The sequence below is a fragment of the Magnolia sinica genome, chromosome 10, assembly GCF_029962835.1.
Source record: "Magnolia sinica isolate HGM2019 chromosome 10, MsV1, whole genome shotgun sequence".
Taxonomy (NCBI): domain Eukaryota; kingdom Viridiplantae; phylum Streptophyta; class Magnoliopsida; order Magnoliales; family Magnoliaceae; genus Magnolia; species Magnolia sinica.
In genome coordinates, this window is record NC_080582.1 from 6,327,572 (window position 1) to 6,354,645 (window position 27,074).

General features: G+C 38.4%; 1 pseudogene; it reads right to left on the reverse strand.

The window, feature by feature from the left end:
• On the reverse strand, positions 1-27,074 carry LOC131257855 (enhancer of mRNA-decapping protein 4-like; annotated as a pseudogene).

Consider the following 27,074-nt stretch of genomic DNA (forward strand, 5'->3'; position numbering starts at 1 on the left):
GATTCCAATTCACATGGATTCCATTGTAATTGTGAATTGGATCCCAATGCATTCCAATTAAAAAGGTGCCAAACGAGCCCCAACTTTTCTCAAACTCTCCTATTCTTTACACACACACACACACACACCCTCTTCCTTGTTCCGTACGTCCTTCCTGCAACAGCCAAAAGGCCTGAACAGTTTGTGTACAAACGAGAAAGAGAAATGTCATTTGCAGGTCTTCAATACTGAATTGATTGCACACATTATGAGGCGGATGCTACTTCTTTCAGCTGTGGTGGTGGTCGGGAGCACCCGCTGGTGGTCCAATATCTGATGAACCTGTTCAAATATTGGCCGCCCGTGCGCCGCAATTGTTGGGTCCACTGGATCTATAGCAACAACAACGTCTACCATCCAATCTAGCTTCTGGGAGGTATTGTTTCCAATTTCGCATGCTAGCTGTTGGAGAAGGGATAGCAGGATTCCTTGACTTAGAGGAAGAGGAAGAACTGATAGAATCGCTTGCAAATCAATCTGAAGAATGAGTTGGATAGGCAGATAACATTAGAACATTGATTTTTCTCCACGACAGGAGTTTTGAGAGGCACTAACAATATTTATATGATAAAACAAGACCTCATTATACACGAATTCTATGAGGTGGCTCCATCTAACATGGGCTATGCTTAGTTACTCAAGACCATATTTAGCAAACACAAGACATCAAAAGAATAGTAGGGGGAAATGTTCAGGTTTAAATAGGTCTCTATCATTAAAATTTTAGTCAAAGTTTGGTAGAAGAAAGAAAGCAAAAACCCAGAAATACGGAGAATGAAAAGTTTGGGTTTAACATGGTTCCAATTCAATAAAATGGAAAAAAAACAAAAAAAAAAAACAAAAAGCCAGCTATATATGCATATGGGTTTGTTATATTTAAAATAAGGTTAAGGGTGAATATTTCAATTAAAATGGTTAAAATTTCAAAATGTATAAGCAACTATTATAAAGGTAATCAAATAGTGGGTTAATATTATCTTTTGCCTCTCTTAAATCCTTCCTTTGCAAGTATTCCCCATACAAATTGATCTGTTTCTTCAATCTTCACTATCTGCCCATCTTCTTTAAAATATGGAGTTTTAATTTGGTTTGTCCAAATATTTATTTATTAATGCCTATCTTGCTAAAAATACAGAGTTTTAAACATTTAGTCAATTTACGCTTAAAAAAATAAAATTAAATTAAAATAAGGATTTTAAACTTGAGTATTGCTAACAAGGATCATGATTTATTCCGAAGAAAATGAAGGAGAATCTTAAATATGGAAGCTCATCATGGTTGGAGTGAATTTTGATTGTTTGCACATGGAGTCCTTGGAGGTGAATGATGATAAATGCTCAATTTTTTGATGTTATCCGGGCCAATGAGAATGGGGGATTTCTTGGAGGTGGGGGTAAATGCCCATTTAAAAGGAGTGATTCTAGAAATGAAACGTCTTCCCACAACCAATTGGAGCCTTGGCCGCCATCTGTTATGTTTGAGAAGATTTACCATTTATAGCCTGAACATTTAGTTTACCCAAATGAAAAGGAAAAGGTAATGTCATGGCCAATACCTCAGCCACAGAACATGTTCATGATCTGCTCTGTAATGGCAACTCTTTCCCTATTTTGTACTAGTTGTCTTACTATGAAAAACCCTTCACTAATTCTCAGAAAGAAAAAGAAAAAGTTCTTTCGTTAGAGATTAATGACAGGTACAGAATCTTTTTTTATTCTTCTTTTTTTTTTTTTTTTTTGGAAGGATGATGATAATTCATTAAGCTAAAGGAGAGGAAGGTAATTCCCAAAACAGAGGGGACATTGAGCCCTGGATCTCACAAGATTGATGACCAGAGGATTAAGTTTTCCGGAAGAAGGGGTAAATGAAATGACAGGTACAGAATCTTACCCACCAAAAGAGGACAAGATCAATGGTGCTAGTGATAATGTGAGTTGGCATAGGAGTCTTTGAAGTTGAATCTACAGCACAGACAAGAAACATGGATGACTCTTCATTTTCTGAATCTACAACACATACTAGTCCAGCCAGCAACTTATAGGATGGTACACAATACACAGTTTTGCATTTTTGGCATTCAGATGTGTAGAAGATCCTGAATTTTAGTAATTGAGTGTGATTGAATCTTATTTGGTTTCCACTCTCTTTTTTCTGTTATGAAAACCTTAATGCAGTTATTTGAGTTGAATTAGTAAGGACCATATATTGGCCAATAGGAATTATGCCTTGGTTCCAATGTAATTTAAGGAGGATCGTAAACAAGGCTATATATATATATATAGTTACATACATGGAACTTTGGAAAATACAAAAGATTATCCATTTAAATAAAGTTCTTAGCAATTTAAAGCAATCAAAGGTGGATTGAGCTCTTTTAACTGGTACGCTTCCAACCCCTTTCAAGTGAATCCATTTTCCATCATAAGATATCATCACAATGTCTTAGTTTTGCTCGATCTTAAACCTCCAGATGCTAAATCCTTCCTTCAAATTTCTATCTTATAATTCTTATTGTTCTATCACAGTCTTGGTTTTGCTAAATCTTGAACCTCTAGACACTGAAGCCTACCTCCAAACCTCCAACTGGAACTTGTGAGTAAGCTGGTCTCGTTGACCAGCATTACACCATCCACGAACAACACCAAGAAGGGATTCCATCCTGAATACTATTGGTGAATAATCTATAACAGGTGCAAACAAGTGCTTAATGTCTACCCCTAATGAAGAATGGATGTAAACAAGGGCTTAATGGTTGCCCCTAATGAAGACCATAGTTCTAAAAACTCCATGCATTGACTCAAAAGTCAGTTGCGGGGCCACTCGACTGGATTTCATGCTGAGTCATTAAGAAACTGGATTCTAAGTGCGACTCAGTCTTGACCCAATGGCATTCACTGAATTGCTGACTAGGTCGATTCAACACAGCTCGCAACGACTCAAACCGAGTTTCGAAGGTGCAACCGCTGTCAGACTGGAAAGCATAAGCTCCACATCTGTTTATTTCAGAAACATGTTATATTTTAACTATACATAACCATTTTAAGTGTTTATAGAAACATAAAATATTATTAATTTAACTATTAAATATCGAGTAGAGTCAAGTAAAGACCCATATAAATCCTCACATGGACCCAAGTCAATTGGAAATAAAATCAGGTTGATTTTTTTGGGCTTTCAAACTATGATGAGGAGACCCCCAAACAGGCACTTAATGGCATGATAAAATTGCCAGGAGCCTGCCACAATAAAATGCTATTTATCCTGTATCTTACATTTATCGATGTGGTGTCGGCAATAAGGAATCAACAAACATGATACCATGCCAGCAGCACTCTAAACATATATAGGGATCCTCGACTGGTACGTGGAGAGGCTATTGACTCGAAAGCCTCCAAATAACTCTGCTGGATGTTACCCAATGAGCCAACTCACCAATGAATCAGTGACCCAGTGGTGATTTGGTGCATGGCCCCTTAAATATGAGGGTGACAATATTGCGTACCTGAGAACATAACCAGGACACAATGGTGACATCACTTCTTTGAAGAGCTGAAGTGAAGGCTTCCCCATACTTGTGTTCAGATATTAATCTTTCCAGCTCCTCCTTTGGATCCAAAGGTGTCTCAACCTGTTGCATGGTTATGGACTGAACAGAATCAGCAATAAATACCCCCAAAATGGATAATATTCAATACGAGCTTACTTTCACTAACTGAAACACATTAAAGCATTACAACAAATCACGAATAATGAAAAAGAGGAACGCCAAGGTGATGAACTGGCTTTACAATGTTGTGTAGCCCACCCAAAGGTCCATTGCTTTGTTGTGTAGCCAGGGGATTCATCGCTTTCTGATTTGCTCCAGCTGCCATGAAAGCTAAGAGCTTACGCTGGCTAACAGCAAGTTCACCACTTAAGGTTTGGGTGATGGATGATGCAGAGCTCATTGCATCCTGCAATTTGAAAGCATAGTTAACGTTAAAAAGTGAGTGAAGATGTTGATTGTATTAGAGACAACCCTTAAGGGTTGAGTATATAGATCTACAGTCATCTATACAAGGTAAATGATAAAAACAGAATCATCTATGTATGAAAATTAGATATACATCATTTATCTATGAAAATTAGTTATACAAGGCATGTGGCCTGTCTAACATCCCCCTTCAAACTAATGCTGATCATCGACAAGTAATAGTTTGCCAACTAGAAATGAGTGACATGCAGAACTGGGGGACTTGGTGAGAATGTCTGCAATTTAATCATGGAGGATATATTGGCATGATTTGTAAACAAAGAGAAGACAATCCTACTTTGATTTCATTGTATTAGAGACAACCCTAAAGGGTTGAATATATAGATCTACAGTCATCTATACAAAGTAAATGATAAAAACAGAATCATCTATCTACGGAAATTAGATATACATCATTTATCAATGAAAATTAGCTATACAAGGCATGTGGCCTGTCTAACAATTGGAAAGCATATTGAACGATAAAAGGTGAGCAAAGATGTATGTGTAGACACATGCATGTGAAAGTAGACAGAACCGAACGAGCAAAGAGCCTCTTGTATTTGGCCATATACAAGCATACACGAAGGAAAAAATCCTGGGAGCGCAGATGCCATATGAAACATCCCGCTGAGCCCCAAACATCGAATTGTAGGTTAAGCTTATCCTATAAACATCTGTAGTGGATCCAGCCTCATGCAGAAAATATATATCACATCAAAGACAAAAGCACTGAGCTCCAGTTGTTAAGATGCAATTCTAAAAATAAAAAAGCCCATGCTAAGCATTGAGAAAGGGAATTTAACATTGTACCCTCAAATCAAGTCCTAATGGAGAATTTGTGGATTCAAACTGCTGTTGTGCAGCATTAGTCTGTTCAACCATCATCTTCTGAAATGCAGCATCAACTTGCTCAAACATTGCTTTGCATGCCTGCTCAAATGCAGGAATAAAAGAAGATGCCAAGCTAGCCCTGATTGCATCCTGCATGAATTTTACAGATACTGCTGATTAGTGGTAAAATTTTCATGGATGAAATGCACTTCAGATGAGGCATTTAATTATATTTTAATTGGAGGTATGGTGCTAATTACTGTTAATTTCATGGATAAACACACTTCCACATGATAAGATATTCAATCATGGGTCTTTTCCTTATTTTGTCCAACCCAGCTTGGTTGCAGGTGGGATGGGACATCTTACAGCAAGCTAATCCATTGATATGGTGAGCCCCATCAGGGGATGCGCCTTGTCTTACTATCTCCCCTCAAATGATCCCATCCGACAAAAATGAACATCAACTGGAAACATTTAAAAAGAGCTAAATGGGGCAGAAGGGATCATTGTGATGAGGTCAATCACCGTCTTCCTCAAGGATAACTACTCCGAATCCACGGAGCTTCACTGGACTCCTCACAGAGACTTCTCGAATCCACGAGGAAAGATAAAAACTAGAAATAATTCTAAAAATAAATTTGTTGATAATTGATAGATCAAATAAATGAGTCTACAACCCTTTAAATATGGATACCAAGACTTGAAGAAGTTTTGGAATTAAACTATAACTAAAACTTCCTAAAATTCATAACTCACTACAAATAGTAAATTTACTATTTATAGTAAGTGTCCTATGTGGCTTAACCACGTTATTCTCCTAATTTTTCTAAACACTTTTCATGTTGGACACATCACCTATAGCCCAACTGATGAAAGTTACAATCAAACCAAAACTTACTAAAAATAGTAAAAATGGAAATAAACAGAAAATTCGACCGTCGATCTGATGGAATCTAGCAAATTCGGCGTGGGCAACCCGGCTATGCCGGGTTGGTTGGGTAAAGTAGTTCATCCTACCCCAAAATCATAATATGGTACATCAAGTAACTCATTTCAGTTTGCGAGATATGCCCGTTTTAAGGTCTTGACGGTCTTGATGACTTCCGCCTCCGATCGGGCCTTCTCTGGTCCATCTCAGACATGAAAGTGTCCACGACCTGCTCTACATCACTGAGGAAACAAATTCTGCAGTGCTTCTCACCCACCAGGGGCCCACCCTATGAACACTTTGGATGATGACCCCACATTGATACTTTGTCAGGCTTAACAAAGATGAACCGGGAACAGTATATGTCCTATATTTTTCAAAATCTAACGAATATTACTTCCATATTTGTTCATCTACAGTAATTTATTCATGCATGTCTGAAAAACTTGCTTCCCAGATGTTTGGAATTGTGCCTGAATTTGTCTGGTCACTGTCGCTTCAAGGTTCGAGTTGACGGATTTCTCCAACTGATTCACTGCGTTGTTTCCAACCCCTCTCTACAAAAGGATGTGTCAATCATACACTGATAATATGGAATAATAATAATACTAAGATAGGCAAGATTTCTTGCACTTTAATTTGTAGTCAGGGGCCTCATTTTCCTGGATAAGGTCGGCTTAGGGGCCTTTCGTTCCTAGGCCCTGTTTTCCTTTTTGGTTTTTGTTTTGTTTGCTTTTAGTCCTGGGGTTTTCTTTGTTGTTTGGTTTCCCAGCCCCCTTCCTTTTTTTGTCGGGGCGGTCTCCTGACTGTAATTTTGTCCATATAAATGATATACATCCCAGTTTATATATATATATATATATATATACATAAACATTAAAAAAAATAATTAAAAAAAACAAAAAAAAATGTGTAAATTGACCTGAAATGAATCAGCAATAGTTGAAGAAACGGTCTTCTCCAAAATTAGGGTAATTGCGCGAGATCCTGCTGGTCCTATTGCAGCAATTTCTTGCTTCAATGTATTCTTGAACATGGATGAACACTTCGTGTTCATAGAGCCCGAGATTGAACTTGCTATCTGCTTCATGCGATCCCGTTCTAACTTCTGTTTCTTGTTCTCCTCTTGGTTGTGGTTCCTCAGAGCATCACAGTTAGACTTGAGAGATTTCTCCATGCTCAGGCTGAGGGCTGCCTCAACTCTGCTACCTTCTTTGTTAACAGGAACAGTCACCAGATTTGTCATTTGCTTCTGCATTTCCTTTAGAATGGTCATAAGCTGCAATGAGAGGATAACAATCCAAAGTAAGAAAAAAAAAGAGTGAATTTCGTACAAATTTCTTTGTAGTATATGTGAAGATTGCATACTAACAGAAAGATTCTAGTGTAAATTTCCGCCTGCTTCATAACAGAAAACTTGTCGTCAACCATTTCAGAAACTAATTACTCATTCAAACTAAGAGAAATGGATAAAATCTACAAATCCCTGCATGTCTACATACAATTTTTTGATCTTCCATAAATAGACTTTATGAGATAATGTTGTTTTTTTTCTTCGTATGAACATGATCTAATAGTAGTAACTGTTAGCTCAAAAATAGTCTTCAAGGAGAAGAAATTGGCAGGTGTGAGTAACATGCTTGCCCTTAATTCTCTGAACTAGTTAGCTCATTATCCATATTAAATGCAGACAACAAAATTGCATAGAAATGTGCAAATACGGTAACATGATCTGGAAAGAATTGAGTTATGCCAATTTATCAAGGAAATGAAAAAGCAAGCATAAACAGACTAGAAAATCTTATTCCTACTGGATAAAAGCTTGCTAGCCTGCTTCCTTAAGAACGGACTGTTGAATTGGATGTTCATAACAATGGTTAGAACCATATTCTTCAGATAGCAAAATGAGAAATGTGACTCTGAGATAGACCGAACCAACCTCGACAATGCTCATGGTACTGGCTACAGAGCCACCTATGGTCACTGTTAATCGGAACTTGACATTGAAGAAACTACTCATGACGACTTCCTCTCACTCTCTAGATTTGAGTACATTTTCTGTTATTGATACCACACCCAATGTGATAAAAGAGACAACCTTTGTTGTTCTTTTTGTGTTCTTTTTTCCTTTGTCAGAGTTCTAATCTTTAAGAGAATGAGTGATTTCCACACAAACTAATATTTATTGAGATGATTATGCATATTTTTCTTTGTTTTGTTATGATATATTTGTGAGTGACTAGTGATTTACTTTTATTGGAAGCATGCAAATGTTCTTTCCTAATATTGTTCGCCTTTAATCCTTTCATTGTTTTATTTAATTTTTATTTCATGTTTAATTTTATTTATTTAATTAAAATCTTCACATGGTATGGAAATGTTCCTGTGCCTAGATCTATGGAGTTTGCTGTGCTAGACACTCGACACTTGGTCACACGTGTAGGTAACACTGACTATAGTGTGACAGCTACTTCCAAGAGTAGACATCGAAATCGTACTTAACCAACAAGCTAATTTGGCAAGTAAATGTAAGATACGAGCCTATCATCAGGTAGGCCCCACCTGTACATTCAGTGGCAAGCAGCAGGTCCAACATGAGGCAACCTACATGGATGTGTTAAATGCATTTTTGGCAAGCTAGTTGGAAAAAGTAGAATTCATATGGCTACTCTCAAAAGTAGCCATCAGATTCTCCTAGCTACAAGATCCAGTCTAAGATATCAAATCCTAGTCATATTTCAAAAAAGAAGAAGAAGAAGAAGAAGAAACGATCCAACATAAAATCATACAAGGAATAAAGAAAGACAGTTTTTGTACACACCGCGAAGTATTACGACCTCATTAACTTTGCTAGTTTCAAGAAATTTCCAGAACCTCAAAGAAAAACATGTAAGTTTCCTCTAGCTGACCACCAAGGAATTTAAAAGAAGATGCTATCTTGCATGAGGAAAACACTAAATCTGAAGCTTTAAACAATTACCTCTTTCATACTCTCCTGAAGTGCCAGAATATGTGTAAAAATGGCCTCTATGGAAGGGCTGCCACTGCTGCTACCTGGTTCATTTGAAGAATCTGCAGACTTGAAAGGGCTAACGGAAGGGGAAGATGGACCCATCACTTGAGAGGGTTGTGTCACTTTCTTTTTCCGCGTAAAGGATGAAGGCAACTCAGTAGCTACAGTTGCCGTACTAGATTCGGTATTAGGTACATCCTTACTCAAGTCCTGAACGCCTTGCTCACAAGCATTCCAAGGCCACTCGAATAACTCACCATCTCCAACATCTTCGATCTGATGAGTTTCCTCCATGCCTGAAATTTCTTTAGACAATGAACCGCCATCGCTGGACATCTCACTGACAAGATTCAATACTTGGGTATAGAAGGATTTTTCTTTTTCCTCCGTGTGAAGACTACGCTCTTCTCTCTGAGAATCTAACTCCTGCAGCTGATTCAATCCATACTCACTCACCTCTCTAACCTCATTGTTTACAGCAACATCTTGAACCTTCTTTTCTCCCACTTTCGAGCCCTGGCCAACAAGAGTACTCTCAGAAGAAGGAATGGCCTTCAATAAGATTTCTCCCACTTTGAAAGAGGTTGGAGGATTTGGCACCATATAAATATCATTTTTCCCAACTTTAGTTTCATCTAAGGAAGAATCATCAGTCAACTTCATATGACCTACTTCCACTCTCCTATCAACTGAATAATCAATAACTAGTGTATCAACACAACGATCACCAATTGGGCTAGGTTCAACACTTGAAGTAGCCAATTCAAGTCTAGGAAGCTCTTGAGTCTCTGAAAATACAGAATATTTAGCTGCAGCTGAATTCTGAGGTGTCTTTGATGTAGCACTTCCAACAGGCATCTCAGTTGAGACATTTCTGCAACATGGGTCTAATGCAGAAAAACCACTACCAGAAACCTTCTCAATTTCAGCATTCTTCAGTGGTGGTGGCAGGCACTGAGATAAATCCAAGGTATATTGTTGGATAGCCTGTGTCTGAACGCAGTAAACCTTAACATGTTTCCCATCTGATGAATAGTCACTTCTTCATGCTAGACTCAAAATAGGCATTGTGATAGTAAATTCAGTAATATAATCCATGCATGTTGCTGTTGGATATCGCCCGTATTCTACATGCGCCACATATATGGCATTTTTCTTGTCATTTGCAAGTAAAACAAGGCCTGTGTCTGGCAACACCACTACTTGGTTGAAAAAAGCCTCTTCAGCTTGAGATTCGGCGGAACTCTTCAAGTCCAAGATCTGAATGCAGTTCCATGATCTAAGATCTCTAGGAATAAGCCACCCTTCGATGCCTGCTGAGGCCCACATCTTCACTTCTCGATTCAGATGACCCTGCAAAAGAAATAAAAATAATAATAAGCACTCTTTTACAAGGAAAATATATTAATCCAAGCATTGAATAATTAATGTTTCAAGAAGTAAAATCCTTTCCTTCAGCAGCAGAACACTTCCAGGTTTAAAAAACAAACAAAAACACTTGAATCCATGTAGAATCAGAGTTCTGCATAGCCCGCCGTGGCAATACATGACATGATAACCTGTCATATGTATCAGCGTGTGGAACATGTGTATGAAATGATTTCCACAACTATGTCAACAACCTTATTAGAGTTGTGCACCCTTAAAAGCCAATGTGATGAGCTTAACCAGTGATTTAAATATCAATAGTATCAGCCAATACTATTGATATTGATATTCGCATGTGGTTGATACGATATACAGGGGAGACATTAAATTCTCATGTATTGCACAAAATATTGCAACGCATCTCCGATACATTGAGATATATCGATGCATTGCGATATTTTACCAAAAACTCTTCATAAAATTCCCTCGTATCATTGATACAAGTGACACATTGCAACACATTGCCATATACGTCAACAACACATTTGAAAAAAAAAAAAAAAACAAGGGAAAAAACTCCCTAAAATATATGTTCTCCCAAATTTGTTTGGGAGTACCTGTTTCATACTTATATGGTACAATTTATGATTATATAAACTCATTTTGTATATAATTGCATCACTTCTAAACTATTAGACAACCTTAGTTTAGGATCTTGTACAAAGGAAACTTGTTGTGCATGCTTTTCTTTAATGATATTTTTGAGTTCAAAGTTTCTAATCATGTCTCTTTCAACATGTCATGAAGTTTTATTAAAAAATTCCATCATTTCACATTGCTTTCCTCAAATAGCGATATATTCCCAATATATGTGAATGTGATATTTCCCATGCGATACCAATATGTTTCCGTATCCCAAGGGCGTGATACTGCATTGTACCGATATTTAAATGATTGATCTTGACCATTGAATTGATGATCATGTCCGTGGATCATGATGATCATGAGGTCATATGCGGACATGTTATTAATACTATAATTAATATATAAGTCTATCTTAAACCTATATAATAGGTTAAAGGAGAAGGTTTCCTCTATTGTCCTTGGGAACTTGAATTTAGCTACAATGGCCACCGGTCAAGGCAGAGTTGTATTCCATTTATTTTGATACCTTGTTAATCAATGACCACCTAGCTGGTTTTAGGACAAACTTGTAGTATTCTTATGTGGTCATCCTTTTGAGGGAACCAATGACAAATCGGGATGGAAGGTCTCCACCATCAAGCTCAACGATGAGTTGATGCCTTTGCCCTACTCCACATAGGAGTACTAGTGTCCATGAATATCAGATCTTTTTATTAGACCTGTTGAATACTTGCATTGGAGAATTAATTCATCTCTAGATCAAGAGGCACATCATGCTTGGTCCAAATCGACTTATGTATGTACTAGCTTTGACTAATCCTTAGACCCAAGGACATATAGGGAGTTTAAGTTTTTGATGTAATGTGCTTTAGTTAGCCTCATGAAGTCTATTGCAGTGGCTCAAATGTGGGTGTTGTTGGGTGCATGCACTAAGACACAGTTTAGGTCAATATGATCTAACAAGGGATCCACTGGTTGCCTGGGAATATTCTTATAGCTTAGATCTTTTGTTTTAACCGTTAAAAGGTTTTACTTGGACTTGAGAGTAATTCGATGATTAAGATCTTGTGGTCCACCAATTATTTGCATGAGTATTAGATGAAAGGTGGGTGGTCATGATTAGTGGAGGGATTTGATCAAATTGGGTACATGGATAGTTAAGATTGCAGACTTTCGATGGAATAGGGCATATACCAAAGTATGTAGGGTGACAGAGTACCATAACTAGTGTATCGCCCTGGAACTCTAATTCCTCAAAAAGAGAGAAGAGGGAGAGGGAAGAGAGAGAGGGAAGGAGGGAGAGAGAGAGAGAGAGAGAGAGAGAGAGAGAGAGAGAGAGAGAGAGAGAGAGAGAGAGACCTTTTGGCTTCACCATTGAAGAGAGAAAGAGACAGTAGAAAGAGAAGTGACAAAAATCTCTCACCTCCTTCACATCCACACTTCACACATGTGGGGGTCCACCCTTGGACACCTCTCTGCGCTTCTCCCGCCCTACTCTTGGGTTGTGTATAGGCTCCCAATCTCCTCCTCATCTAGGACAGATCTGGGAGAGAACCGTCTTGCTTCAATGTAGGACATAAACATTCTATAATGTGTTGAGCGACAGTTATCTACACTTATTCCTAACCCTTGCTTTTATTTTTATGTTAGAAAGTTAAAAATATCAAGATGAGACAACCCAAAGAGGTTGAATATTATATAGAGATTACAGTCATCTATACAAGAAAAATAATAAAATCAGAATCTTCTACCTATGGAAATGAACTATACAAAGTATACTAGCTATACAAGGTATGTGAGCATGTCAAATATCCCCCCTCAAACTAATGCGGGTCATCGACAAGTAATAGTTTTGCCAACTAGAAATGAGTGACGTGCAGAAGTGAGGGACTTGGTGAGAATGTCGGCAATCTGATCATAGGATGCAACATATGGAAGAAAAATGAGCCCAGACTGAAATTTCTCGCAGATAAAGTGACAGTCAACTTCAATATGCTTCGTCTGTTCATGAAAAACCGGGTTAGAGGCAATCCGAATGGCACTTAAATTATCAACATGGAGTGGAGTAGGATTCTGCAGAGGAACACCCAAGTTGGAAAGAAGTCCACATAACCAGACAAGCTCACTACACGCAGCGGACATCGCCCCATACTCGGCTTCTGTGCTTGATTTGGAAACAATGGCCTGCTTCTTACACTTCCAAGAGATGAGAGAAGTGCCTAAAAAAACACAGTAGCCAGTGGTAAATCGTCGTGTGAGAGCGCAACTAGCCCAATCAACATCCGAATAAGCACGAAGATCCAGAGTCGCTGTGGAGGAGAAGAATAGTGATCGATCTAAAGTTCCATATAAGTACCGTAGGATGCGCAACACCACAGTCATATGAAGAGTCTGATGAGCAGAAACAAACTGACTGACGACTTGGACAGCGTAGGTAATATCAGGGCGAGTCATAATTAAGTAAACCAGACTCCCAACCAAATGACGGTATAAGTCGAGCTGTGTGAGCAGATCACCATCATCACAGCCATATTAAACGTTAAGTTCTAAGGGAGTCTGAACTGTCTTCTGATCCGTCAATGATGTCAACGCAAGAAGATCCTTAGTATATTTACGCTGGCTGACCAGGATCTCACGTTTAGAACGTGAAATTTCAAGCCCAAGAAAGTATGTGAGATGACCAAGATCCTTCATCTTGAAGGAGGATTGCAAAACTTCCTTAAAGCCAAGATGCCAGTAGCATCACTACCAGTCAGAAGTAGGTCATCAACATATACGAGAACAATGACAATTCCACGAGCAGTGGTGCGCAAAAATAATGATGAGTCATGACCACTTTGAGTAAAGCCAGCACCCATAACAATATCGTGAAAGCATTGGAACCATGCCTGAGGTACCTGTTTGAGGCCATACAGGGCTTTCTTCAGGCGATATACGTTATTGTCAGGGATTAAGGAGCCAGGAGGAGGTTTCAAATATACTATTTCTTGGAGGTCTCCATGAAGAAAAGTATTTTTCACATCCATCTGAGAAAGTGGCCAAGAGCGGACGGAAGATATTACTAGAAGAGTACAAACAGTTTTTATCTTGGCCACGGGAGCGAATGTCTTATCGTAATCAATTCTGTATTCCTGTTTGTATCCCCGAGCGACAAGTTGAGCCTTGTATCAATCCAATATTGATCCATCAGACTTGAACTTGATAGAATAAATCCATTTGTTACCAATTAGCTGTTGGTCAGCGGGTCGAGTAACAATGTCCCATATATGATTATCATCCAATGCCGCAAGTTCTTCTGTCATAGCCTTCTTCCTACAATCATGAGTGGTTGCCTGAGAGTATGAAGTAGGAATAGAAATAGTTTCTAGAGTAGCATTCATGGCAGACATAGAGCATATCAAGCGATCAGGCACTCGATGTACACGATCGGAACGACGTATCGAGGTAGGTTCAGGATCTGCAACAGGTATAGTAGGTTCGAGTTGAGTAATAGGTAGTGGATCTGTACGTGGTCGACGCGAGTAAACCTACAATAGACGAGGGAGAGTACTCGAGGCAAAAGGAATATCAGGAAAGGTAGTTAGACCAGGAGAGTTTGGGGCGTGCGGAGGAGGAAGAGATGAATGAAAGGCAATATGTTCAAGAAAAACAACATGTCGTGAAATCCGAACACGACGTGCGACCGGATCATAATATCGAAAACCCTTCTGAGTTTCTCCAAATCCCAAGTATATACATTTGATTGATTTTGGAGATAGTTTGTTACGATCACGTAAAGCCAAATGAACATAACAGACACAACAAAAAATACAAAATGTGAAATATGTAGGAGGTAAGTCAGTGAGAACAAAGTATGGAGATTTACTGTTCAGAACGTTGGTTGGCATCCGGTTAATCAAGTAGATTGAATGTAACATTGCTTCCGCCCAAAAAGAACGAGGAACACTCATAGCTGTCATCAGGGTGTTGGCAATTTCAACAATATGACGATTTTTTCGTCCAGCCACCCCATTCTATTATGGAGTATCAGAACAGGTGGTCTGATGAATAATCTCATGACTCTGAAGAAATGTACGAAAATCGGTTGAGAGATATTGCTCCCCTGAGTCAGAGTGGAGAGTTTGTATTGGAAACCGAAATTGAGTCTTTACCATAAAGTGAAATATCTTGAATTTTTCAAAAACCTGTGACTTCGAGTGCAGAAAGTAAATCCAATTGTGTAACATGTGAAATCATCAATGAATATAACATAGTATCGTAACCCAGAGAGAGACATAATTGGTGAAGGACCCCGGACATCTGTATGCACTAGTTCAAACATAGAAGATGATTTTGTAATACTTAGAAGAAAAGAAATACACTTACTTTTTGAAAGACAACAAGATGAACAAGAATAATCCAAATCTTTTTTATTAAGAGAAACGTTCCCTAACATGCTAGAAGAAAATAACTGAATTAACCGATCACAATGTAGATGACCCAAGCGAAAGTGCCAGAGTTTCCACATTTTATTTGCCGAAATAATATCCGAAGAAGACGAAGAGAAGAAACAACGAGCTGGAGTAACGGATGGGTGAAAATCCAGCACGTATAAACATTCATGCCGCCTACCCTTCCCAAGTACCTTCCCCGTTGCCAGATCTTGCACAAAACAACAATTTGGAAGAAATATAACTAAGCAGTTATTGGATGTAAGTTGACCAACAGAAATTAAATTTGAGGAGAGTTGAGGGACATGAAACACATCACGAAGGGTGAACTGACGATGAGCAAAAGGAGAGAAAGTCAATGATCCAATGGACTGAATAGGTAGTCTAATGCCATCCGCAGTAGAAATAGTCTGATTGTCGGTGTAGGGACGAATGTCATGAAGATGGGATACAACACCGGTCATATGATTGGAAGCACCCGAATCGAAGAACCATGTAGAAGATGAGGATATACCTGACATATCGACCGCAGAAAGGGCCTGAACGATTTGCTAGAGCATCGCAGGAGTCAACAGAGACGAAAGACCTTCAGCAGAAATAGTAGATGTAGAATCACTAATAGACGGCTCGGAAAAAATAGTGGCAATAGTAGCAAAAAGATCATAACCACGACCACGACCACGACCACCACGTCTATGGCCGAAAGAAGATGTATAAGCTCGTGAACGACAATCCTGAATACCATGACCAGTCAGTCGACAATAAGCGCACCATTCTTTGCATTGAGCAACAACATAACCTACATTGTTGCAGCCGCGACAAGTCAAAGGAGTGGAACCACGTGTTGGTGTAGTGGTGAACACAGCAAGCACCACATCAAAGATCCTAAAGTTGATGAAGGAAGAGAGAGAACTTTTAGTCGTTGTTCCTCAGCCAATAAATCATTAATAACTGAATTCAATGAAGGAGTATGGCTACGGTTCAAGAGAGCGGCCCGACAATGCTCAAATTTCGGACGTAGCTTCATAAAAAACTATCGAACTTGCGCACTCTCGCACATAGTTTGGAATATCTTAAAATCATGAGAAAATGTTGGATTCATCATAGTCATCTCAGTCCAAATTGTGACAATTTTGAAGTAAAATAATTGAATATTACCGTCACCCTGAGTAAGGTTAACGAGATCTTGTTCCAGGCGGTATAACCGAGCCGTATTACTCTGTTGATAAATTGTCTGGAGATGCTCCCACATTGCCTTAGCAGTACGATGAGGTGTGAAGCCAATTGCAATAGACCGATCAACCGAATCAAGAATCCAAGTAATAATTAGTCTATTTTTCATTTCCCAATCAACTAATTTGTCGGCATCTGTGGAAGTGGGGATAGTAATAGATCCATCAATTACTCCCCACAAACCACAACCCTTGAGAAAGCTCTGAAAATAGATGACCCATAGAGAGTAGTTGGTACCATCAACAGGGACGAGCAGATTTGCTGTATCTGGAACAGCAACAGGGACGAGCAGAGGGGTCGGACGAGCAACAGGGACGAGTAGATATGCAATAGCAACAGGGACGAGCAGATTTGAAGGATCTGGAACAGCAACGGACGATGGATGTGATTTCAAGGTGCGCTCGATGTCATCTGCATCTTGAAGGTGATGCGATTTCAGAGATGGAAGCATCGAATGGCGAGACTGGATCTACGTGCGGCAGCAAAGACGTGCAAGAAAGCAAGGAGACGGTGTTCTCGAGCCTGTTAAAGCATACGAAGACGAAGGAAAGCCTTCCTCGAGCGGCGAAGAACACTGCTGTTAAGGCGTCCGACGGAGAGCCGCACTCGAGCGGCGTGCGACTGAGTGAATCCTTCGAAGAGCAGCAGCGAGAGACAGAGTGAGAGAGAGAGAGAGAGGCAACTGGGGAAATAACAGAGTTATGCTACCTCGAAACCATGATTCTTTGAAACGCTCCCAATCTCCTCCTCATCTAGGACAGATCTGGGAGAGAACCGTCTTGCTTCAAAGTACGACATCAACATTCTATACAGTCTTGAGCGACAGTGATCTACACTTAATCCTAACCCTTGCTTTTATTTTTATGGTAGAAACTTAAAAATATCAAGACAGGATCGGTAGAACTAGGTTAATAACAGATCTTGACTTCTCGACAATGTTAAATTTCTCTGTATTTTGAGAAACTCAAACAGGTTTGGCCTAAAATTCATGCTTAGCCCACGGACTTTTTTAGGGGTCAACTACATGATTGGGGAGACACAGCTCAGCCAATCATGTGCCAAGTTGGCACTGAAAACTGAGATATGCAGAAGATTTTCTGTGGCTTAGTAAAATGTAAACACACATCACAGGCAATTAACTTTAAGAAAAGTTTTTTTAAAGATATGAAGAATATTTACATCAAAAACTATTTCCAAGAAACCCTAGAAATTACAATTCAAAAGCAAGGAAGAAACAAAAACATGTTGGGAAAATTTATCATTTAAAGTTGAGAATTCAAGGAACTTGTACCACGGTTATAAGAACAATGTGGCGAGGGCAATGAGGTGCTGTCAGGAAATTAACTGAGCTAACAGGTTGGCCAAAATATGGCCTCAGCGTCACAAGGGACGCTGCCATCCAGTCCTCCCAGATCTTTACCTGTTATGTAAAAGGAAGTTTCGTAAACCAAACAATGAAATCGATATTTCATAGTCCCAAAACAGGAGGAAAAAGCAAAGAAACAATAGCAACATCAACAAGCTTATCGCATAAAGAAACAGTAACACATGCATTCATATGTATTCACTGTGCAAAAATTTCCCTATCTGACTCATGGAAGGCAATCATCTTCACAATAACCTAGCTCAAATATTTCCTTATTTTCACTCATTTGATTCTGTACACAATATACCAGTCTCAATAGTTTTATAGGATTGGAGACCAAGGATAGGAATCTTAAACCCTACATAGGATTAGGGCATCTTAAGTGAAAGAAGCTTTGACAACAATAAAGACAAGAAAGACACTAGAACCAGATGGTATACCAATAGAGGTTTTGGAAGAGCATGGGAAATGTTGATTTATTTTGGTTGACAAAATTTTTCAACAAGATTGTAAGATCAAAGAAAATGCAAGATGAATGGAGAAGTACCATAGTAGCTATTTATATGAGTAAAGGAGACATATAGAGTTGCACTAACTGTTTTGGGATTACACTTATCAGTTATACCATGAAACTTTGGGAGAGTGATTGAGAAAAGATAAGTCATGAGACAAATGTATCAGAAAACCAATTTGGATTTACACCAGGAAGGTCAACCATAGAGACTATTTTCCTACTTAGACAGTTGATGGAGAAATATAGGGATGGGATAAAGATCCCCACATGATCTTTATTGACTTAAATAGAAACATAAGATAGGTTCCCTGGAGAGTTAAATCTGCTAGGTGTTGGGAAAAAAAGTAGTCTCAAGAGGATATATTAACATACATAAATAAGGATATGCATGAGGGAGTGGTTATAAATTTAAGGACTACAAGTGGAGGAATTAATGAGTTCCAAATTATTATAGACTTACACTAGAGCTTGGCATTGAGCCCCTATCTTTTTTCATTGGTTGTGGATGGGTTAATGAAGCATTTATAGGAAGAGGTAAAGTGGTGTATTTTGCTTGCAAATGACATTGTTTTGATTGACAAGACAAGGGAACACAAAGCTAGGATTATGAAGGGATGCTTTAGAATCTAAAGGTTTTAAAATTAATTAAACTAAAACAAAGTATATAGGAATGTAATTTTAGTAACAATAGGAGTGAAACAAGGAATTAGTTAAGATTTTTGGGCAAGAAATACTCCAAAATGACCATTTCAATATGTTGGTCAATAATCCATGAGAACAGTGAGCAAAGAGATTGAGTAGGATGTTGCTCTTAGAATCAGAGCGGATTCGATGAAGTGGAGATATGCCTCTAGAGTTCAACGTGGTTACTGCATACCAATAAAACTGAAGGGAATTTTTTATACAACAATATAAGATCAAACATGCTTTGTGGGACAGCAATTATTAAAAAAGAAATCGATACAAGGAAAAAAAGAGGTAACAAATTGCCAGCAGCAAGTGACCCACTCATCAATCCATCTCTAGGCAGTGGGTAGGCAATTTCATCAGCCTCTCTAACAGAAATCTGCTTTAATTCTAGTACTGAAGCATATAAGACAGAAAAGGAAACACAATGGGAAGAAAACACAATCAGAATTGATTGATCATCTCTTACTGAAATGCAAGGAAACCAAGTAAAGCTGGTCCACCTTCTTCGGTCTCTTTGACATTGATTTAGCTCTCACTGGTCCAGCAGTGGAACTTATTGATGGTAGGAGTGGCAGGCCTATTAACCCTATCATGTGGGTAATTTTAAAGAAAAAACAGAATATCTTAAAATATCCCCTCAACCATCTCTCTAAGAAGCTTCTAAAATAAAGATGACTTTGGTTATTTGGGGACTGTTAAGGAGGAAGTCAGAAAGATTTCTAAACCCAACTGAATTTACGAATGTCAGGGAGTAATTGATGATTTCCAGTATCTTCCCTTAAATGGGGTCTTTCAATGGCTAATCCCCCAAGTTACAAGAAGCTTCCAGTCCTGAATCGACCATCACCAATGGTTATTGGCTCGAACAAGAAAAGCTGATAATAAAGACAAAAACACAAAAGGGAGAAACATGAGATGCTATTAGCATCCAATTATTTCAATACCATGCCCAGGACATGCATTTCACAACAGGAATTGAGGGGGATCTCGGAGAGGTGATATAATCGTCTCAAAAGCACAAATGGAAGTGGAAAAAGCCCTCCAGTGCAAACTATGCATTGCATAGTTCAAGACATTCTAAGAAGAACCTATCACTTGAACATGTAACTGAGCTTGCAAGTAACAAGAGCAGTAAAAACAGTTGCAGAACAAATACAAACCACGCCATCTGTTGATGCAGATACTAGGCGAGAAGTATTACAATGACATATCGATAAGTCAGTCACATCCCCCTTATGTTTACCAACAAGTTGGACTCCATTGATTAGCTTCTCAACAGGACATGTGATAGGTTGCTCTGCCGAGAACGCTTCACCATTCTCCACTTTTGTTGTATCAATCTTCATAACACAATTTCCAATCGCAACACCCAAAATTTCCTGAAAAACAAAATTGCCAGGTATATATAAGTAAGGGATCTGCCTAAGATAGTATGCAACTAGCACACTGAAAAATGAAATGCGCGCACGCGCACACACACAAAAACAAAAACTATCAGAAATCACACTGGTTCAAGCTATGATACCAGAAAACTTGCATATGCTCAACAGACCAATATCATACCATATCAATAATTGATATTTGTACCATATATGCAAGGATACCTGTAAGATACAGGTTAACAATTTCTTGTTGTATTAAGTCTGGTATTTCCAAAGTACAGAACTATACATTTTATGATTTATTTATTTGGGGTCCTTACTCTTGCTCTGGTGGTAGACTCTCAGGAGTTTCAACACCTGGTCAAGGGTTCGAGTATCCATAGGTGGTGAAATCCCACTGCAGCGTGAGCGTGTGGGGGTGTGTGTGCGTGTTTTTTTACTGGTATTTCCAAATTACAGAACTATACATTTTATGATTGTATTGAAGTATCAGATGAGATACCCATCAGTGTCCTAGGTTTTCAGAAATGAGGAGTGCATCTTAGCTCCCTTATCTGGGTATCATAGATCCCAAGCTTCCCAAAGAAACATTCAACATATAAAAATTATCCAGTGCCATAGAAAATGCGTCATTACTTGATAGTGAGAGTGCCAACATACGGGTGGATGAAATGATTCACAATCTCCCACCATATGAATGGCGACAACGACTTTTCCAGTTATCTGTGGCTTATCATTCTCATCAGGGCCTTCATTAATCTTCCACACAATGATCCTTCCATCTATGCTCGAACTGAAAAACGCAAGCAAATTTCCAATAAATACCAGATTAAGTAAATGAATAAGTACAAACAAAGAAATACCTGGCCAAAAGGTGAACATCCTCACCGAAGAAAGCCATGTCAATGACCCTCTGACAGAAATAACAATCAAGTCAAAACAGGTGAAAATCATCGATCCAAAAATATAATCAGTTTAAGAATAGCAGCTCAGCTTGAGTACAGCTATCAACAGGAAGTTGTCTGATAAACCTGGCCCATTTTCTTCCAGGCCTGAACCTGGTCTCTGCCCACAGGCATCAGAACCATAAGTTGAGATTGCATTCTATCCTCATTATCAGACAGTATATCTAATTGGATGACTTCACTTTACGAGTAAAATCAGTACTCATGCTATCTCCATGAGTTGTCCATTGCATATACATGCCATATCTGGGTTTCACAGGTGCAAAGATGAATATTTCACATCAATTTGACACAGTTCAAATGTAATTCAACTTGAAACACACAAGAACACACACACACACAACTGATTGTACATCCAACTAGTTTGTATGTGGAGGCCACAATGTTGTTTGTGTGGTATCTTGCTGCTCCAACAAGGTTGTCCAACCATGAAAGTGGGATGCCCCAAAGATCAAGTTGATGGTTGTTCTTGGTTTTCTATAGTGTGTCCCACCTGATAGTTGGATTAACCTGATTTTTGGGGGATCCAATTTTCATAAAGGGACAACCTTGCTGGTTGGCGAGATGTCATACAAACACTATGGTGGGTCCCACAAGCCAACTAGTTGATGTACAGCTAGTTGTGTGTGAGCATTTCTCTATATATATTTTGAGGCAACTAAGTATCAATTTGTCGTGAAGGCTAGCAAGGCCAGATTTAAGCAAGACTTTAATGCTTTAATCATGAAAATGATGTACTAGTAAAAGAAACAAATGTATAACACAACCACAAGCATTGTCAGAGAAGCAAGTGGATAGAATTGACATTGACTTCCAACATGCTGCTCTTGCGCACATTGTCGTAATCTACCAAATTACCGACGTCTTGTTGATGCAATTGATGGGACAACTGTCCAACAGAACCAAACTCAACATTCTCTTCTAAAGGAACACTAACAGAATAACAGCTTGAGGTTAAGAAATATTCCATGAGAAATTTAACTTAGAGGGTGTTTGGATGGAAGGAAATAAAAATTTGCATAGCAAAATGTAACTTGGAATCCTCAAGAAATGGAAAACCATGGATTCCAATTTTCCATCTGTTGTTTGTTTTGAATTCCAATTGTACATGAATTTCACATCGGTTCTCTCATTTCATGTGTCTTCTCAACCTTGGAAATAAATGTAACATCATTTTTGGGAGAAATGAATGTCCTCAGCTTTTTTAGGAGGTGGATTTTTCACTGAAATTGATGTCATTTCTAAGGTTTCCCACATTCCCAAGAAACGCTGTAGAAAAGTCATATTGGGTCACAGGTTTTTCATATTATTTATTAGTAGGTCAATGCACCAATACTCAGTATTTCCATAATATGAAACTTCAACTATATTGTAAGTTGTTTTTATTATATTCAAATGCGATGTGCGATGCTTACACATATCCAACATGAGTACTTCAATAGTAGACAATCAACCACTAGAATTGAAGTTTTATTAACTGCAGTTTTCTGCTATAGAAGCTCTTTGATGCCAAAAGATACATATAGAAAAAGAAACATACATTTAAGTTGCCAACTCAATTTTTAACTACAATTATGTGGACCATCCATGCCAAAAGAACACGAGAAACATGAAGCAACTCATACAAGTTGGACTAGGGACATACTCACTGGCATGTGTGCCAACATCACACACATGCAAAATTCAGTCCATTCATCAAGCCCGCCTGACCGTGTATCTGACATGGCCAAAAAATTAGGCCAACCGACTATCAGGTGGGCCAAACTTGTGCATTGAATGTGTACTGTTGGACTTTTCTTTAAACATCGATATTTTGGCATTCATTTACACACACCATGAAGTTGCAAGAGTAGCTGTTGCAGGTTCAGGAATCATTCTTTCCCTAACCCACTGGAGTGAAATCCATCAAAGAAAAGATCAAGAAAGAAGAAACCCACCATAGACTTGGTTCTTTCCCTTTCTTTTTTATAAATATAGATTCACCTCATCATCCATTTCCGTAGTCATTTTGTTATGTGAGAAATTGAGACTCCATATGCTGCTTGATTCATCTTTGTCATCATTATCAAAGCTTATCCCAACTAAATGGGGTCAGCTACGCGAAATCATGTCCCACCCTTCCACTCTATCAAGGGCCATCTCCCCAATTAAACTATAGGTTATCAGATTTTTCTTACGACCTCCACCCACATCCTTTTGGGCTTTACCCTTGCTCTTTTGGAACCTTCAACTTGAACCAACTCACTCCTAACTTGAGCAACCATTGCTCTCTATTGCAAAAGGCCCAGCTATCCAAATCTACTTTCCCCCATCTTATTACCTATTGATGCCACTCCTAAGTTCCCTCAAATGCAATCATTTTAAATTATATCCTTCCTTGTCTTGCCACTCATCCATCTCAATGTGCTTATTTCAAATATTCTAAACCTATGAACATGTTGTTCCTTGACTATCCAGCATTCTATGCCATAAAGCATGGTTGGTCTTATAGCCACTTCAATTTGATCGGTATACAGGGGATCACATATAACTCTGAAGGCACATTTCCAATTCATCCTCCTAGCTCTAATTCGATGAACAGAAACCTTCTCAATCTCTCTGCAATCATGAATTATCGACCCAAGATATTGAAAATGATAATCTTGGCGTACATTTTGGTTAGCAATCTTAACTAATTCCATGTTTCCACTCCAATTGTTACTAAAATTGCAATCCATATGCTATGTTTTAGTCTGACTAATTTTAAAATCTCCAGATTCTAAAGCATGCCTCCATAGTTCTAGCTTTGCATTTACACCATCCTCCATCTCGTCAATCAAAACTATGTCATCTACAAACGATAAACACCACAGAACCTCCTCCTGAAAATGCATTAATTTGTCTATAACCAATGCAAAAGTATATGGGCTAATGTTGAACCTTGGTGTAAGCTTACAATAATAGAAAACTCACATGTCTTTTCACTAATGGCCTTATATTTGTTATCACTTCCTCATCCATAACCTTAATCATGTCAAATTATCTTCTTGAGACTCCTTTCTTTACCAACACCCACCAAATCATCTCTCTATGGACCCTATCAAATGCTTTCTCCGAGTCAATAAAGACTGTGGAGATCACTCCTCCTCCTCCTATATTTCTCCATCAATTAAGTAGGAAATTAGCTTCAATGGTTGACCTTCCCATCATAAATCCAAACTAATTCTGATACATTAGCCACATGCCTTGATCTTTGCTTAATCACTCTCTCTCAAAGTTTCATAGTATGTCTCACAGGTTTAATCCCACAACAGTAGTGCAACTCCGTGCATCTCTTTTATTCTTGTAAATAGGCACCATGGAACGCTTCCTCCATTTATCTACCAACTTTTTCAATCTTATGATCTAGTTGAATAACTTTGTCAACCAAAATAACCAATACCTCCCATGCACTTGCATCTCTTTTATTCTTGTAAATAGGCACCATGGAACGCTTCCTCCATTTATCTACCAACTTTTTCAATCTTATGATCTAGTTGAATAACTTTGTCAACCAAAATAACCAATACCTCCCATGCACTTGCATCTCTTTTATTCTTGTAAATAGGCACCATGGAACGCTTCCTCCATTTATCTACCAACTTTTTCAATCTTATGATCTAGTTGAATAACTTTGTCAACCAAAATAACCAATACCTCCCATGCACTTCCAAACCTCCTATACCATATGGTCCTACAGCCTTTCATATCTTCATCTTTCTCAAAGCTTCTTTCACTTCATATATCTTAATACTATGAAAGTAGTTTTGAAAGATAATACTTTCACAGGATTAAGATATCTAAGGTGAAAGAAGCTTTGAGAAAGTATCCAGTCTTTAGCCTCATATGAGCTTATGATTCTTCTATTCCTAAGCTCTCAGAGTTAACTGCATTTAAAAAGTTCTAGAAATAGTTTCTCCAACTTGATCTTATCATCCTTAAACCAATACCTCATCTTCATCGCTCTTAATGCATCTAACATGATTGAGGTTCCTGCCCTTTTATCTCTCATGTTTACAAGTTTGAAATCATCTTTCTCACCTTCTCTTGTACCAAATCCACCATACAAATCATCATATGCCTTACATTGAGCCTCACTTACTACTTTTCTTAGTTTTCTTTTGCTGTTTCCATATTCTTCTAAAACATCTTTCTTCCATCAATTTATTACTAAATATCATTGCTTTCTGTCCTTTTAAATTCCACCACCACATTCTTGGACACCTAGTAATTTCACTCCCTCTCTTTCAACTCTTCATGTAAATATCCATAACCTTTAACCTATATATATATGTACTAGTCAGACTCATCTGGTATAAACTTGCAATCTTTATATATTCATCATTGTCTTCCTAGGCAGAAAGAAGTTTATCTGGCTTGTATATGATCCACTATTGAAGGTTATTAAATGTTCGTCTCATATATATATATATATATATATATATATATATAAAACATGTATTTGCAATAGCTGGATCGTATGCCATAACTGAGGCTGCTTAATTGTAAAATTAAAATAATAGCACAATGACATGGAGAAAATTGAAACAAAACCTATGACTACATCAAATCATTATGGTAAAAACCTCAAAACCAACATCTAAAATACCATTTTACAAGCAAAGAAACGTAACACAGGAATAATCCAATTTCGATACCCAATGCATCAGGGAAAAAGTCATTTGATTTTCACATCATTAGAGCAATTCATTCAACCGCAGAACATAATCATACAACAGCACAAACCAATAATCCAAGCATCAAATAAATATAATAACATAAATGCTACAAAAAAAATTCTCAGTTCATCAAAATAAAACTCAATTAGTAAAGGCAAAAGTAATTGAAATCATTCCCACTTAGATTACAATGCTTGACTCGAAACACCATCTATTTAGTTTGAGCATTTTTTCAAGTGGGCCCAGCTACCAGTTATCCAGAGCATTTATCTGGTGGACCCCACCATGGACCAAAATCTGCCCCAAACTCATTCAAGTGCCCAAATTGGCAACTGATATAACAAAATCCAACCATGAAATCCGACAAGAGTTACAGAAATGAAAAACTAATCCTGCAAATGACATCACTGACATAATCCAATCCATGTATTACAGAATCTTACAAAATTCAAAAAAGAAGAGCAAGATCCCAACCTGGGTATGACCTTTAAGGAAAGATCTCAGTGCATTGTTTATATTCAGCACCATAATCACACCCGTCTTCAGTCCGTAGCAAATATAAGTCCGGTTCACCGCAATCTTCCGTCCAAGAACTAATCCAGGATCCGACTCATACATCATGAACGGCATGGCCTCAAGCTGCGGCTGCAGCTCCCCGGGCAACCGCACATCAACATCATACGTGACACGGTTACCAACCAGGTGCCGCCCCTTAGGCAACTTTCTGCTTGGCACCCGCACCGACGCCGACGGGAGCATTGCAGCGTCAGCCATTGCTACACTCTTGTTTAACTTCCTACCGAATCAACGAAAACTTTTCCATCTTTTAGAATTCTGGACTGAGAGAACTCCAATTCATCCACCTCTTATAGAACGCTTGCCTTCTTGATTACTCAAGACAATGTTTAGATTCTTCAACTTTTCTTTCGCATCTTACTTTAACCTCTCCTTGAAT